We start from the raw sequence: 18,616 nt of genomic DNA on the forward strand, positions 1-18,616 counted from the left end.
TTTGTATATTTTTTGTTTCATTTTAAATACACGTTTTTATCACAAAATATTTAACAGTTTTCATAAATGAAAAATTGCAGAATTTTGCCCGTAGTTTGACATGAGTTCTTCTCAATGGCTCTAACATAAGACAGTTGCAAAAGATATCTTTTAGAATAAAACTAATATGCAGAATTACATATATTACAGTAATAAACACAAAATTAATAAATTTATTGTAACGTCTTTTCATATTAAGTAAATGAATTAGAATTTTTTCCCTTTCATAATATGAAATGTTCACAAAATCACAAATTTTCAGATTTAATAAAATTGTTATGCCAATAAATATATATATATATATATATATATAATTATTTTAATAATAATTTATGACCTTTAATAATAATTTGTAAGTTAAGATTGTAACTTCAATTTTGATTAGGTAGCGTCTTCACTTGAAAGTTGTTGTTTTGAGGTCTAAAGTATGCTTTTAATAAAGAATGATTTTATTTCAAAATGTACGTATGACGAAATAAGCTTTCTTTCAATAAATTAATAGAAGTCACTGTCCGAATAATAGAATCTTTTAAAATCTTTTTATTAGTCAAAAGTTGTGTAATTTTTACAAAAGATGGCGCTGTTTTAAATTTTCCTTAACACCCAATTAAAAAGTTTATTACAATAATGTGAAAATTTCACTTGGCTCCTTCAGCGCCCATCCACCACTTATACATTATGTATATGTATTGAAACATACATATTATGCATTCATTAAATCAGCGAGGTTAATTGGAGGCAGCTATTAAAATCTGTTTCTTATAAGTACCTTTTAAGATTATCAGTGGTTTTTCTGGTTTGGGTTTATTGATTGGTTTCTTATTATTAGTACCTTTTTATATTTTAAGGTTCTTCTGCTTTGGATTTATTTATACCGATGCTAAAATTATAAATTGTGCTGTAACATGAGCTTCTCAAAGTTAAATTAGCTTATTTATGTAAGAACGTTACAATCATTTGTAATTGTCGGCTTAAAATTAAGTTTATGTTAGTTCATAAAGCGCCACCTAGTGATAAGAACTAACAACAAACTCTTTGGAGTTAGAAATTTTTAAGATGATTTTATACCAAAAAGAATACCCTAAAATTTGAAAATATCGTTTCAAAACATCTTTATCTGTGAACATATTCTTAAATAGAGGCTTTTGACAATGTCTTAATAAATTTTTATAATTTACTACGAGATAAATTTATTTCGTAGATTGGTAGTTTATTGTAGAATCATATATATAGACCTACCAGGGATGGCTTAGTCTAGTGCAGGGTGTGCAATGTAGACGGGCGCCGCCGTATCAGGGGGCGCCGCCGTCTCAGGGGGCGCCGCCGTCTCAGGGGGCGCCGCAACGCCCCCAGCTTGCCAACGGCAAAGTTGATAGTTACAGCCGGGGGGGGGATCAGGCCTAGAGGGTGCATACAGGGGCTACACGAGCTAGAGCTGCCCCTGGGATCTACAAATGAGTGAGAAACTCTATGAAGCTTAAAAGCTGGTACAGCAAGTTTATATATCAAGTTATATAAGTACAGTTACATAAATATAGTACAGGGTTCTATGGACAATAATCCATTACATAGACCCAACGCGAACAGATCAATGTTAAATTTTCTTTTAATTTCCGGACCCACAATATTTCGATATTCCATCAACATTTTGTTTTCGTGTTGAACAATACTTATTGGCTCCCTTCTCAGAAATATTACTTGTAATCTAAACTCGCATAAAACTATTTATTACCCACTGAAGTGAAGACTGGATATTGAAAATCAGTTTCGCAGAAATTGGCAATATTAGTTCTAGCTAATTACCTTTAATATCCTTTCCAATAATTATAACATACCTACAGGATGATTGAGTTGAATTTATAGATCATATGTTAGCAGAAATCCTTAAGGCGTGTGTACCTATTTCCAATTACACATAAAGAGATAGGTAACATTATTTTTTTTCTTTTGTAACACCTCAGGTCAATAACATCTGGCAGTAGAAAATCTGCAGGAACAGATAACAAATAATAATTTCATTTGAAAGTAATAGTAATTCGAAATTTGAAAACACGTTTCTTTTTTTATTAAAACATTATTTATTATTTCTGGAGCCATATAATTTTAGATAGCGTGTACCGTACATTGTTTAACAGTAAATGGGCTACAGTAATTGCTCTATGTACAATAATTTATCTTTAATAATATTAAATTAAATTATTTAAATTGTTGCCAGTATTTAAAAAAAATGATAAGAGCCACTTCCTTCGCCTCTAAAATAGGTATAATGTACCACCACGTAATTAGTCTCACAGAAATTTATATATATATATATATATATATATATATATATATATATATATATATATATATATACGTGTGTACTTATGTATATGTAAGTATTCTTACATATATGTATGTGTGTATACTGATGTATTTATTTGTATGTACGTACACAATAAATTGCCCTCTCCTTCAATTCTCTCATCTCCATCCAAAGATTGTTTGGTAGAGATCGCCTAGAGCGATACGAACGCCTCTTGTACCATATGAATTGTTTCTTTTTTTCGTCTACTTATTGTCTGTGGTGTACAAAAAAGTGTTAGTAATAAATTTCATATGCTTTGTAACAACTTACAAATCTATTGTATTCATCCAAGAAGTATTATATAAGAAAATGAAATCTTATTTGTTATAAACTGTCATATAATTTATGAAAAGAATCATGTCACATATTCACAGTTTATTTATGCCGCAATCGAAAACATTGACTGAATGTAGTGATTTGTAACTTCAAATGTTAATATACTATTATACTATTACAGATATTTAAATTCTAACCTATCAGATAAAATTTGATTTGAAAACGAGATGTCCTCGGTGTATTTAAGAAAGAAATCTCTAGTTAGTAACAAATCCAATAAAAACAGCATCACAGATAATCCGAAACTAAGTACTAAAAATTTTGATAAAAAACAAAATAGAATTGTTAAAAGAAGAGATAAATATACCACAAACAATAAAGAGAATGAAAATAAAAATCAATGTGTTAACATTTACAATAAAACATCAGAAGAAGATTCAGGAGAAGGTAAACACGATGTTAAAGAATCCAGAGACAAAAATTCAGAAGAAAGAAAAGAGAGAGAAGTTATAGATAGAAACGATGTTTACACTGAACGTGAGATTGCATATAAAGTTTGCCGCTTAGATTTCACTCCTGTTGAAGGCGTAGATGACAATCCAGATTTGTATAAAAAATGTTTTGACTATTGGAATTTAGTCAAAAATATGTATTAAGAAAATACGATATTTTTAGACTCATCATTATATCTCTAGAACTAGAATATTGACAAATTTGAAATTCGACTTAAATAATTTTGTTCTCTAAATAGATTTCAGCTAAGAAATCATTTTAATATATTCAAACCGCAGGGGATTGAGTAGACAGTCAAACTTTGCCAGAATATTTTTTGGCATGTTACAAATTACTAAAAAAAATTATTTCATGAAACTAAGCCTACAAAAAATGCTATAAATGCCTTGAAGTGGACTCTCTTCCGCTAAAATAGAAGAAGAAAGCCACAAAAGCTAGTGCGTATCACGCGAAACAGGTGCATCTAGTATTTGGACAATTTTGCTTAAATGATTTTTCAAAGTTAGTGCTATAAGAGATGTAGGTTAAACCTAAGGATAAGGGTGTTGTAGAGAAGTAACATCATAATTTTCTTTTTGTTATGGCCTCTGTTTTCTCCCAAAAAGAGCTCTCGCCCTAGAGACTTTGTTTGCCTAAATAGTTTTATTCATTTTACTTTGTTCTTTCATACTTCATCTCTTTTATTATTCTTCAGTCTTTCCTCACGATATCTTTCATTAACATTTCTAACAAAAATTGCTTTAGTGTCAGTTTGGTTTGATAATATTGTTAATAAATTAACGTTAGTCTGTTATCAGAGTCATCAATTTCTACAGGATGATTGTAAATGGGTGTAAAAAGCTTTAAAGCTTTTTGCTGATAAATGACTCAAACATTTACAGCCTTAAATTTTTTACATCTGTATATAATCACCCTCTTATCATCTTCTTTATTAATATCCTTCTGTATATCTTCTTTACTATTTCCTCCTGCATCACATCCTTCTAAATAACTCTTGCCGTCATCACCAGCTTTATTGTCATCGATACCACCCTTCATATTTGTTCATATCGTTTTAGTGTTATCACGAAATTTTTTACCATGAACAAATTTAAAACGTATTCCCGTGCTCTTGCTATGGTAATGGGTTCTCGGTAAAAATCACACACACAGCTAAACCTTTGAATTTTATGGGACCCTTTGTTATGATAATTCGAGACGATGATGTATATTTTAATGCACTTTACCTAATGTATTATCATGAAAAGCGCTCCTATAATCTCTTTGGTCTCATGGCTTCTTATTAGAGCGCGTTATACATTTTTTAATATTATAATGATGCAGTCAGTTATTTGGAAAGAATAATTTAATTTAATATTCTTTATTGTACACGATAAGATGCATTTAATAAGTTTTACAATAATATATAGAAAAGTACAATAGGTGGTCTTATCACACAAGGCAATCTCTTACAGACAACCAAAGTGAGGAAAAGATAAAAGTACTTATAAAGGGTAGTTCTCTATATAAACATACATAGACATACATACTTAAATATACACACATACGTATATTACATATATACTTATAATAAAAAAGGTTTAATACGTATTATAAATATAATACAATAATAAATAAAAACATCTAACCGACTTCGATCAGTATTGGTTCGATTGCACTTGCCTCAGAAAGAAGCAAGAAGAAAAAGAAATGAACTAAGAGATAGATAATTATAGGTCTAGTAAATGGTTCTTAACCTTTTTCTTGAAAACAGGTAGAAAATAATGTAACATCTTACAGTGTGATCGCTTTACTTATGATTGGAAATGGGTGTAAAGGCTATAAATCTTATTAAAACACCTTGACAATGAAACGTAAGAACGTTTCAATTGGTTGTCAAGCTGTTTTACTAAAGACGTAAAAGTGAACGTGTGTTGCCGGTGATGGCATACGGATCCAAGATGACGGGTCTCATCAGAAGGTTTAATGTCACCCAGAGATAAACGGAGAGGATCAAGCTCGGTGTTTCACTGAATCTGAAATCAAAGAGATCCGCAGAAGAATCAAGATCAACGACAAATCCCAAATAATTTCTTGTCTGAATTGGCAGCCGGCGGACCACATAGCTCGTGTAATTAATAAGGTTGGGGCAGAAAGGTTCTCAAGTGGAAATCACGTGCCGGTAGACGCGGCGGTTTTTGAAGAAGAAAAGTGAACTCAGAAAAACCGACCATTTTTCGTCAATTTTTTTTTTCTCTTTTTGAATTTGATCTAATAATCTTATATTTATGTAAATAAGTGATCGCTGTAAATGTAGACAAAGTATTGTGAATAAATAAAAGTAATTACAATAGTTTGCAGTTTGCTTGAACGATGTGTTTTTGAATAAAAAACCGTTGTCCAACTTTGTCCTCGGAAAGATGAAGACTGAAGTTTTGAAACTGAAGCGACGCTGAAATGTAACCTTAGATGCGCAAGAAGTTTGAGCTCCGTCCAAAACGGCCGGCGTGTTCCGGAGTTTAATTAGAGCGACACACTATATTCGCCTGCGTACAATTTTATAATTGTTTTCCAAATTCAAAATTTATTCCAAATTTGAAATACACCTATCCACCGATTTACACGGTAGATACGTTCCTGAGAAAAACGTGTAAATCGAAAATTACAAATTTTCAAGTCAAAACCGTGTAAATCGAAAAACTTGCAGAAAATGCACGATTTTGCTATTTAACAGTTGTGATTTTTTCCAATATTTTTAGGTGTACACAGAAATAAATATAAAATGCATTGACAAGTTAAAATATTTAATATATTACGGAAACACTATCTTTTTATTGAATTGCAATACATTAAACAGAAGAACAAAAAATAAAACCAAAGGTGTTTTATTATCCTTTATCACTGTCAGAAATTACTCTCATTCTTTTTCTCGGAATCGAAGGTTCGAATTCACTTTCATCACTCCAAGTTATTTGTGCCGATTCGATGGTTGAAGCAGAAATATTTACATTATAAGAGATGGTAATAAAATCGGTTATTAAAACAAAAAAAAATATTTGGAAAACCGTGTAAAAGCGAAGACGTGTAAAACAAGTACCGTGTAAATCGGGGGATAGGTGTATTAAAAAGTTTTTATCACTTTTCATACCAGAAATTAGTTAACATTTTTCTTATGTTTCATTTGTATTACAGTAAGAGAATAAGTTTATTCAATTTGCTTAGCGTAAGTAGGCTTTCCAGGTGTCTAGGTGGACCGAAGACATAGTAAAAGTCGCTGAATATAGGCTGCGCAAGAGCGGTAATCGTGACAATCTTTGCACGAAGCCTAAAACCTGAAATGATCGTCCATCGGCTGAAAAGAAGAAAGGTTTGTTGTAAAACTAGAAATACAATGTATTACTTAAAAAGGAGTAGTAAAATCTTTTATATGTAATGTAAAATTGTGATCATGGAATGAAAATGTGGGAACAAACACGATGTATGTATATCGTGAAGCAAGGAAAAAGTGTAAATAAATAAAAAACTTGTTAAATTAGTTTATTTGAAATGTTAAGTTCGAGAAATGTAAAGTCTAGATATAATTCAAAATCATTTTATCTGGTAAAATAATCGAGTCTAAAAAATGTATTCATCTAAATGTAGGTTGAATGATTTACGTGAACCGTATACCAAATTGTTAAAATTCTACTGAATTTTCCAGACGTAAACGAAGCCTATAATATAAAATATTAAGTAAATTTACTTAAGTTTAATATTCCACAGTCCTCTGTCTGAACATCTGATTATTCCACGCTTCTTATTACATTAACGCTAATTACGTATGCTAGACTAGTCTTTTAAATTTATTTGGTATGGTCATTTAGAAAACTGATACACGAATGAACGTACATAATATATATATATATATATATAAATATTTACTTGTGTACATGTGTATATGTAAGTATTCTTGTATGTGTGTGTGTGTATAGTAATGTGTGTCAAATAATTAATTATATATATATATCATCTATATATATATATACATATATATATATATATTATGTACGTTCATTCGTGTATCAGTTTTCTAAACGTCATTCTTGAATATATTTATATATATATATATATATATATATATATATATATTCAAGAATGACGATGATACATCCTGACCCAGAGGAAACCTAAACCTATTCCCTCTAGTTTTGAAGATATTTTTAAGAAATAGGAGTAGATTGGTCCACTTCTTGGTTGTTCGGGCTATAAAAGTGTTAGCAAAACGCTTAGTGCTAGTGGCAAGGATTTCAACCGTGTATCTCTTTAATCCGTGCGTCTTGTTGTCCGATGGAAGAAAGGAAATGCTGGAATTATTCGGTGTAACTCCAATGCACTCTTCAAAATGCACATACAAAATATCTACAGCAGAGTTCCCCAAACTTTATTGTGTCGTAGACCCCTTGCCATGTTTTTCCGTGTTGGGTAGACCCCCTACTTACCTGATATTGATTTCCTGTAAATTTCTAACTGTAGTGAAGTTTAGTGTTAAAAACTTAAAGTAAAAACACATGTTAATGTATACATTTATTAATTGAATTTAAATTAAAATTACTCAAAATGAAATTTTGTATCTGTTATGTAAAATATACGTAACATTAAATAAGCTATAAATAAAATAACATAAGCAATAAGTCAATATTTTAGTGAGAAGGATGAACCTGATGCTTTAATAATAAATTATCAACATTTGGCGTCAATTTTGTAAGGGTTAATCTTAAATCTCCTCGGCTAATGATGTCCAGTCTGTTTCTTTTTTTCGTTAGGAGATTGGTAACAGCGCTGAACCTCCTTTCTTCTTCTTGATGAGATAGTATGATGTAAGTAAATAGGTACTATCAGTGTATGTGTTGAGATCCACTATCGTGGACCCCCATTTTCATTTCATGGCCCCCAAATTTTTTTTCGCTGTCGTAGACCCCTTGCAGGTTGTCAATATAGACCACTTTGGGAATCACTGATCTACAGGAATAGGTATAAAATCTTTAAAGGGGTAAACTGTATTACGTTTAGTAATAAATACGTGTTACATCTTATCTAAAACACTTTCAGAAATAATGTGTTGATAAAATAATTACAAAAATAATTTTTAAAATTAAAATTACTACACATTCAAATTAATCATTGTTTACTATTCGTCCCTGTAGACATTGCTATAAATTATTCACCTGTCGCAATCAAATAGAAAACATAGATTACTATATATTTCAAAGTGATTACTTTATACAAGTTGATTTAAAATAGGTATGAAACTTTCAAAGATTGCTGACAAATGATCTATAAATTCACCCCTTGAAATCTTAGACAACAATCATCCTGTATATTATTATAATCTTTGAGAAATCGTGTCTTTTAAAGTGAATGTTAGTGTCTATCAAAGATGCACTGTTTAATTAGAATGAGTTGCAAGCGAAACTCTGTTTGTATGTCTTAAACCTTAATTGTGTGTTTAATATATATATATTTTTTTTGTTATATATTATACAGATATTTTGACATGAAAACATAATAAATTACTTTACAATATTTTTTGTATATCATAATTGTTTCAGATTTACAATAGAACCGATTGTAAATGGTCAGCGTTTGTTGATTTTTTAAATGCATTCTTTTTTTAAAATAAATATGGCAAGCGCACTATGCAGACACGTCCGCCCTTGCGGGAGTTTCGAACACAAATGAGATTGGCGCGATGGTAGCGCCTGCGGAGATGCGAGAAAACCTAATTAGCTGCTCCCCGTCCAATAATTATAGGAAATTGACGGAACCCACCGGCCGTCGCCTAGCTAATTTGTTGAACAAATTTGATCTACCCTTCTGCACCAACTATATTAGTTGTACCATCTCTACCCTATAGGGCTTGCGATTGAATGCATTTTACATTTTTATACGTGTGAAATGCTCTATACGTGCGTCATTTAAACTTTCCACTTACTTTGAATACGAAAAATCTTGATAATAGGTTAGGTAAAAATTTCCCCTGTGTTTTATACGAACATTCTATTTTTTACAAATTTATTTACATTTAAAAAATTATGTTTAAACGAACGTTAATGAAAATATGAGAAAGAAAAACTTTAGAATATATCTAGGTGACTTGTGCTTTTTTGGTGAAGATACGAAATATTGAATGGAATCAGGCGTTATTTTGTATTTTTTATATACGCATTTATCAGCGGGCTGGCGGGCGGTGCACTTTGTTGCACTACTATCACTGCATGTGCGGAAGTGGCTTAATATTATCCTTTTCTTACTTAGGATGGATTTTCGCTAGGTAACGCCTGATTTCATTAAATAGCATGAACCATGGTTCCCCCCTAGCTCTACGGATTTACCTGTTCTGTACTACCTGAGATGAGTGAGAATGTCTTGCGGGCTAGCATTCTAACATTTGCGAATATGTGACACAATTCAACCGTGCACGAGAAATACAACTGCTAGCGCCATCTTTCGAAAATTGACAGAAACTAATTTATTTTACTTTTTATGAAATAAAATACAATTCTATAATCGTTCCGTATATATAACTTTTTTTTATAACTTCCTGAGCGGCCTGATATAAACCACGTTAGGTACAGATAAAAAATCACAATGACGTTTAAATATTTGGAAATCCGATGTAACGGTTTTATCATTTGTCTGTCTCAGAGTTTTGATAAATATTCTGTCATTATACTCACGTCTGGTGCGGACTTAAATAATGTGCGGAACCAAATTCAAAAGGCTTTTGTCAACGAATACCTTTTGAGCGCTCCATTAACGGTTCAACGTAAACAATGTGGAGGGGAAATTCGAAATTTAAAATATTTGTTGCAATCATTCTTCTTTTTTTATGACAACGATTGAGTAACTGGCTATCTATAATCCTTGCGTATTATAATAAATATCACTATCTTTAATTTTAATTTTAGAACCTCTAGTAAAGAATTGATATTTTTTTTAACGCAGATATAATCACGTTATTGTAAAGTAATTTTTAAATTTAAAACAACTGCTACGGATGTTTTTACTTTTTTTAGTCGTCTTGTTAATTATAAAAATTTCTAGCTAATGTAACCCATAATACGTCTCTTGATTAAAGTAGTTTTTGATATAGACATATAGGATTAGACGTTATGCGCTTAGAAGGTAGTTAAGGATAAGGACTCTATGAAAAGCAAGGAAATAGTACAATAAAAAAGTTAAAGAAAAGCTGACGACAAAAAAAAAATAATTTAGAATAAATGTGGAATCTAATGAAATGTAAATAAAACGAAGAACTGGTCACCAAGAAATTAAAAAGTGAAAATTAGTTTAAAAAGTAAGTGTTTTTTTTATTTTACTGTCTCTTGAACTATTTACTAACTTAAAATGTAAACAATTTAAAACTAAGTTGAAGATAAATAATTATTATGATATTTTTTTTAACATTAGTGTCTTGTTTTCGTTTTTAACGACGCCATAACAATATCTAGTTTTTAAAATAATGTTTCTTGCGACCACTTCCTCATCCCTACTCCATATTGGCATCATCAGGTTGTGCGCTAGTATCTGTGCGGCGGTTGCCGTATTCGCAACATCGATGAACCTTGCGATCGCGTCTTGAGTCTCGTCCGTGTAATACACGCACGTGTGTGACGTGATATTGCTACCACCACATTATGGACACTGTTATACAGCACGAAGCTGTCTGTTGTTCAACGGACAAAGATGACCGCCTCGCTCTTTAGCCACATACCCTCGTTATACTGGTATAGAAAACTTTTTTTTTTAAGTTTAATTATGAGAAGATCTCAAATAAATTATTTTTTATGATAAAAGAGATCAATAGTTGCAGTGTGTTTACAAACAATACCATACTTTCAAATATAAGCAGTAAAAGATCAATAAGAGTTCTGTTAAAAAATTCAAATGTTGTATAATTTATTTTTATCTTTGTTATATTTTATCTATGGTCCAGTCGAAGCTCACAGACAGCAGTCTACAGCAAATTTTTGTCTATTATACCTAATAAATGTAAGTTTCATTGTATATTCAATACAACAAAACGTACGTACTTACCAACTACAATTTTATATTTAAGTCCATCAGAGAATCTAGAATTAGGAAAGAGAAGAAGAAGTAAACTGTTGGCACTGGTATAGAAAATATACGCTTAGTCGCTACGTGAATGTAAGTAAATAAGTATGGTTTAATAGTTCCTTCAGTTATATGTGATCCCCGTAAAGAAAGATGGGAACAAGCAAAAAGCATTAGACGAAACCAAAAAAAGAATTCTCTCAAAGTATAAACATTGAAAATAAAAACAATTCAGTACGTTCCGTTCGTGGAAAAGGGTTTTCCTCCGGTAATGTAATAACAGTCGACGCACCGCTACTCTAACTTGTTTAACCACGACCGAACATTCCGGAACTAACTTGAGGCCACTCTACGGACAACTTAGAAAGCTTCTCTCTTTTATATTAAAGGTATATATATATATGTAAGAAAAGGACCAATATTTAGCCACTTCCGCACATGCAGTGGTAGTCGTGCAATAAATTGCACCGCCCGCCAGCCCGCTGATAAATGCGTATGCGGCAAACAATGCGAATCACACAACCGCCACCGCCAAATTACTCAACACGTGTTTCACCCCTCCACGGGGCATCTTCAGGAACTATGTTACACCGATTAGTGCCAAACACAGAGTGGCACTCTCACACTCACACTGCATGTGCGGAAGTGGCTAAATATTGGTCTTTTTCTTACTTAGGATGGACTTCCGCGAGGTAACGCCTAATTCCATTAAGTATATAAATATATTTTACATGTTTTTATGGAGCTGTTCTCTTCGCATTATCATTTATTTCCGTCCCCAAGATGAGGCAGAGGGCCAGAGTCTTGGGCCTCGCTTTACTTCGCTCCACGTCATTCCAAGTACCTTCACTTCTGCAGTGATCGTCCGCCGCCAGGTTTGCTTTGGGCGGCCACGTCTTCGCTTTCCTCGTGGATTCCATTCTAGAACTTGCTTCGGTATATAATCAAGGTCACGGAGCGTGTGACCTATCCAGTTCCACTTGCGGCGTTTGATCTGCTGTTCGATCGACATCTCACGGCGGCGTTTCCAGATCACACAACTATATCTACGACTTTCTCAGGCCAGTATACGCCGAAATTACGTCGAAGACAATTGTTAACGAAGACTTGGAGCCGACGCGAGATATCTTTGGTGACCCACGTCTCACATTCATATCTGTTCGCATTGCCCATATATTAAAAAAAAAATAACAGTGATTATATAACGGTATTCATTAGACTTGTAGCTGCCACTTGAACCTGCGTATGTCATATTATTAGCCGCTTGTCAACCTGCAGCCAAAATAATCTTGTTGATAGACGATACTTGGAACAAAAGCTAAAAAGCAACAGAAACATAACTTATGCGCCACGAATTACCCCCCGCATGGTAGATGGTAGCTGCTACAGCACTACACCATATTCGAATAAGTAATATACACCTATCCCCCGATTTACACGGTACTTGTTTTACACGTTTTCGCTTTTTCACGGTTTTCCAAATAAGTTTTTTTTTTATTTTTATCGCACTCTTCTAAATGCTACTGTGATTGAACACGTGTGCTGTGTACACATTTCACGGGGAATCCCAAACTTATGTGCTGACTTGCTGCACAAGCACACTGTGCCTGTATTTCTTCGCATAAAAGTTTCAGAAAGATTTAATTTTCCATATTCGTAAATTACAAGCGAGTGCATAATTTAGATTATTATAAATTAACGGCTGTGATTAAAGTAAAATTCAGAAGGAATTAATGCAGGAAACTTTGGAGGGAAATGATGGCTGGGAATTGATGATATTTTAACATATCAATGTAATTTATTTTTATTTCTGTGTACACCTAAAAATATGCATTTTCTGCAAGCTTTTCGATTTACACGATTTTGACTTGAAAATTTTTAATTTTCGATTTACACGTTTTTCTCAGGGACGTATCTACCGTTTAAATCGGGAGATAGGTGTATTCATTTTTATTCCAATAAAGACGGCGCTTTTTGCCTAGTAACTCTAACAGTTTCATCTGAAACGATGGTACTATAAAAGATATTAGATACGTGGTTGTTTAACGAAGGCGTGTGCTAAAACAGTATAGGTGTTTCGTGTGTAGGTTATTTGAGGGTTGGGAAAGGTTATTTGTTAACGCAAGATATACTTGATGGTTGAATTAGTTTGTATTTGCAAAATCCAATGTCTTTATACACCCATGGCTATAATATTACAAAAGGTAGTGTTATTAGTGCGTGTATCAAAAAGCGCACCGATCGATCTATATTAAACGGTTTTATTTAGTTCGACCCGTACAGAATTTGTTTGGGTCAAAATTAGAAATTGAAATTTAAGCACTTTCCTGTTGTCAGATTGATCTGAAATTCGGTACACACATTTAATTTAGATGACAATACAATATAATAAAATCAATAACATTATAAATCTAAGATGGGCGCCGATACAAAATGGCGGATTACATATTTTTCCTTAACCCCCTCAATATGAATATCAAATGAAAGGGCTACACTAGTAAAACACGATGATTATGTCAAAATTTAAAATTCAAGATGGACGCCGTTCCAATATGGAGGACTAGGTACCTATTTTTCCACAACCACCAAAATATGGGCATCAAAAAACCGTGTAACTTAAAAGTTTTTTAAATGTATTTGTTTTGAAGTTCCTTTAAAAAATTTAATCAAAATAGATGAGTGTTTTTACCTTTGGTCATCTTGATCGCGTCTAATGTTGAAATGCGTTCAATGCATATTACTTGATTGTGGATTAGGAATATATTCAAGCTCTGGTTTTAGTTGAACAGGCTACAATACTTAGAAGAACCAGATATTTACTCGGATTGTAACTCATCGCCCAAATCCGAACAAAGCCTCTAAATCTATATAATTGATTTGTCGAGAACACAGTAAGAACTATTCTTTATCTGAACGATTCCAATAACACGTTGATTTATTGATGTTTGCTAGAATATTCTACTGAGATACATTCTTTTCTTATCGCTCCATCTTCACTATTATTCTTCACTTTCTTCTTTATTTGACGAATATGTTCACATCAATAAAACGGTGGATTGAATAAGCGTTTCAGACGATTTCCGCAAATAATGTCACAGAAAGCGTCAGCACTAGTTAATTTGAATTTCAAACGCCGCCGCCCCAGTTATAACCTTGTTCACGCTTCAATAGTTTAGAGAATCGCTTACAGTTTAACATTATTAATGGAAAATAGAATTCGAAAATCGAATTCTCGAATATAAATTTATCTTTACTTATGAATCTGTGCTTTCTCTTTATCTCTTAAGTCTACAACACAGTTCCTCAACGAGTAACTTACATTTTTTTTTTCAACTTACTGTGTCCACAAATCGTGTAATGGCGAACATAATGCCTTATAAACATTCTGTAGCATTCAAGGGATAATTAGTAGTATAAATGTTGAAGGAATGTCACAGACCCTGCTTTTCTATGAATTCATTTCCTATCAAGCTGTAAAAGCCTTCCAGACTAGCAGAATAATACATAAATACATAAGCTTTATATTACAATATTAGAAAGACTATTTCTTCCGCGAATAGTTCTAGAAACTTCTTTTTGAAGAAACAACGGTTTGCTGAATTTATAATTTTGTTGTATATCTGTGAAATAAGTTACCATAGTCTATTAAAAGAGCCTATAGTTAATGTCTGTTTGTTCACTAACTAATAAGTTCGATAGGTGTATGAGAATGAATAAAGAATAAAGTTCACTATTAAACGGTTTGATTTGGAAATTAGCACAGTACAGATACGAAGAGATAAACACTAATTTTAGTCTAAGAAAAACTTTTAATATCAGAAATAATATTTAATGACAAAGCGAAGGAATATAATGCAAGGCTTATTACGTTGTAAATGAGTTGTCAAAAATCGCAGTAGCAAGAAGCGTGCGTCTAGCGCGCGAGCATAACTAACAATGGCGTGCGGCGGCCGGAGATAGCCGAAGTTGTCCGATGCGCCGGCGCAGGCAATAAACGCTCGCGTAATGTAGGTGCGATCTTTGCGTTACTAAAGATATGACCATTTAGTGTGAGACTTTTAAAAGGTTTGTAGATGACTTATCTCTTAATGTCATGATGTTGCTGCTAGCGCCATCTATCGTGGCAACTGAGTACGAATCGAATAAGAGTGAAGATAGCTACGAGTCGCATGCTACGCGCGGTCCGCATTTACTTCACTCTTCTTACTTTTGCTACGTATCGCCATTGTTTCAAATGTCACATTCTAACCTCTTACTTGACATGGGCTATAAGTGCGTTCATTACATTTTTATTGTTAATTTTTTATTCCTTTTCATAAATGTTATTGTTCAAATTTAAATAACACCATTCATCGAAGACGATTCCTGGCTGTTATCTGGAAATGTTTTTTTTTCCTGTCTGTAATACTTTTGGTTACTTTTTTAAAATTCAGGTTGTAATTATGATTACGTTTTTTTTTTATCTTTTCGTCAAAAGCGTCAAATCACAAATCCAGTGTCACCTACAGGATAAACAGGGTTAAACGTGACGTTAACTTATGATGGAGGATTTCGTTTAATCCGGAGCTAAATTTGTTTTGACAGATTAAAAATAAACGCTACGACGTACAGATTAAATAATGATTTTGGTTTTTTTTTATATCATATTATGACATGATTTGGACAGGTAGTATTTGATTTGGCTTCGGCTTTTTTATTCCGCTGTTTATTACTTATACTTATTTGACAGCTAGCTCCACGTGCTCCCTTTTAGTCCTACCAAAATATAAGAGAAATAAGGAGATCCGCCGAAAAACTAATTATAGCAATGTAGCTCGAAGAATTGCTCGTCTGAAATGACATAAGCAGGGTGCATCGCTCGTGAAACTGGCGGCCGTTGGGGCTTAAGCCTTCCATCCAGCCATCCTTAAGGATTCGCGACAGGCGAACAGGTAGACGTGGCGAGGGTATGCCCCCCTGGCATCATAGACCGGTCATTGTGACGATCCTGGAGGATGGAGGAGGTCTATGCCATCCAGATGACGTTTACCAGCTAATATGATTATGTAGATAAAAGGCAGACATATTGCCTTTAATTCTATACATATTATTAGTCATGAGAAAGTTGTAAAATCAAAACAACATACCAATTTATAAAACAATGCATGGATCGATTGTAACTTTTATAATTATATATCGTAACAAATATTTAAAATAACTAGATATATATCCATTTTTATTACACTTTTAATCTTATGTATATACGATTCACTTTATACGATTATGCATCATGTTATATATTTTATATTAAGTACACACAAAGGACAAAAGAACGCAATATTTCAAAATGAATGCACAACAGACGGTTCGCTTATCAAAATGGTCTTGACGGAAGAAAAGCGTTGTCGCAATGTCAGCAAAACATGCTAAGTCAGCTTCGACAGTCGACAGTGTTACCAACTGTAAAATCCCAATATCTGCTAGTTTAATTTATTACTATTACTTGTTCCATTTGTTGTAAAACATAACTAACGTGTTGATAAAAATAATATTGTTACAAAGCACAAGTTACAGAACCCTCTGAACAATAAACACGGAACCCTAGGATCATGAACACGCGCAAACTTGAAGCTATTTATAGATTTCTGTGTGCGGTTCTCGGAAATTCTAACCGAGTACTATCTCGAACTTCTAGAACTTTCTCCATAGTATAAATAGGTGAACTTCTCATGTCGACAGTTCAGTGTTTCGAGTTATAAGATTAAGATCTACGATCAGTGATATAAATTGACTATTTGGTAAGTTATTTGGACAGTGATTTCTTGAGCAATTTGGAAGTGTAGTTTGGACTAAGCGTAAGTACACCTATCCCCCGATTTACACCCTACTCGTTTTACACATTTTCGCTTTTACACGGTTTTCCAAATAAGTTTTTTTTTTAATTTTAATAACCGATTTTATTACCATCTCTCATAATGTAAAAATTTCTACTTCAAACATCGAATCGGCACAAATAACTTGGAGTGATGAAAGTGAATTCGAACCTTCGATTCCGAAATAAAAAATGAGAGTAATTTATTTTTTATTCTCCTGTTTAATGTATATTGTAATTAAATAAAAAGACAGTTTTTCCGTAATATATTAAATATTATAACTTGTCAATGCATTTTATTTTTATTTCTGTGTACACCTAAAATTATTGAAAAAATCCGCAACTGTTGAATAGCAAAATTATGCATTTTCTGCGAGTTTTTTTGATTTACACGGTTTTCACTTGAAAATTTTTAATATTCGATTTACACTTTTTTCTCAGGAACGTATCTACCGTGTAAATCGGGGGATAGGTGTATACTCTGTGTTAAAATAGGGTGACCATCTGATTTTTGAATAAAGGACTCCTTGTGAACCAGTGATGTTATATTTCGAGTCAGAACACACAGTACGTCATAATATTTATAATTATTAACATTCAAATGCTCTGCTTATCAAAACAATTAAACTAATTACAACAATATAACTGTAAATCATAGTCTTGAAATTCGCTAATTGGTACGGCAAACTATTACACAGCTTCATTGGTTCAGGCAGAAAGTTGTATACGTATTTATGTTGGAAGCAATTGTAGCTTGTAAGTTCATTATCGGTTTGCAAGTAAAAAAGAATTGATATATATCTGCCTGTCAGCTTTTTGGTTTTTATTTTAGTCATTATTAAGTTTTGATATTTTATTTAGACATTTAGTTTCCTTGATGTCTTCTACCTTGACTTTATATATTTATTCACTCTTTATATAATTTGTTAATTGGTGAAATCAATTCTTTATAGTATTACTTATAGCATTGATTCCCGAAGTGGTCTATATCGACCCCTAGGGGTCTATGACAACCTGCAAGGGGTCTACGTCAGCGAAAAAAAATTTGGGGGTCCATGAAATGAAAATGGGGGCCCACGAAGTGGATCTCAACACATACACTGATAGTACCTATTTACTTACATCATACTATATACATAAAAAATTTATAATATATGTTTATAAAATTGTGTAAGTTGTAGTATGTTGGTATTCGCTTTGTGGTCGCAATACATTTTGAACTTGTAAAAACCTGAGAGACGCAGTCTCGTGTTTATTTTATGTTACGTATATTTTACATAACATTGCACAAAGTGCATTAATTATAAAGAGGGTGGATTGAAAAGTACTCGGCCTAACACAGATCCATTCAATTCTAAAAATCAAATCTACCCAAATTATTTAGTTCAGTTCAGACTAGTTCATTGTGTGAAGTTCGAAACGTGTGCAATAATTAGTTGGGATTTTATAAATTTAATAACAAAGTAATCGGACATAATTTCCGCGAATGGAGCAAATCGAGCAGAGTGCCGTCATTA

This window comes from Battus philenor, unplaced genomic scaffold (genome assembly GCF_028537555.1).
Source record: "Battus philenor isolate CCGP_79_NKW_IND1 unplaced genomic scaffold, ilBatPhil1.0.hap1 SCAF_9, whole genome shotgun sequence".
Classification (NCBI taxonomy): domain Eukaryota; kingdom Metazoa; phylum Arthropoda; class Insecta; order Lepidoptera; family Papilionidae; genus Battus; species Battus philenor.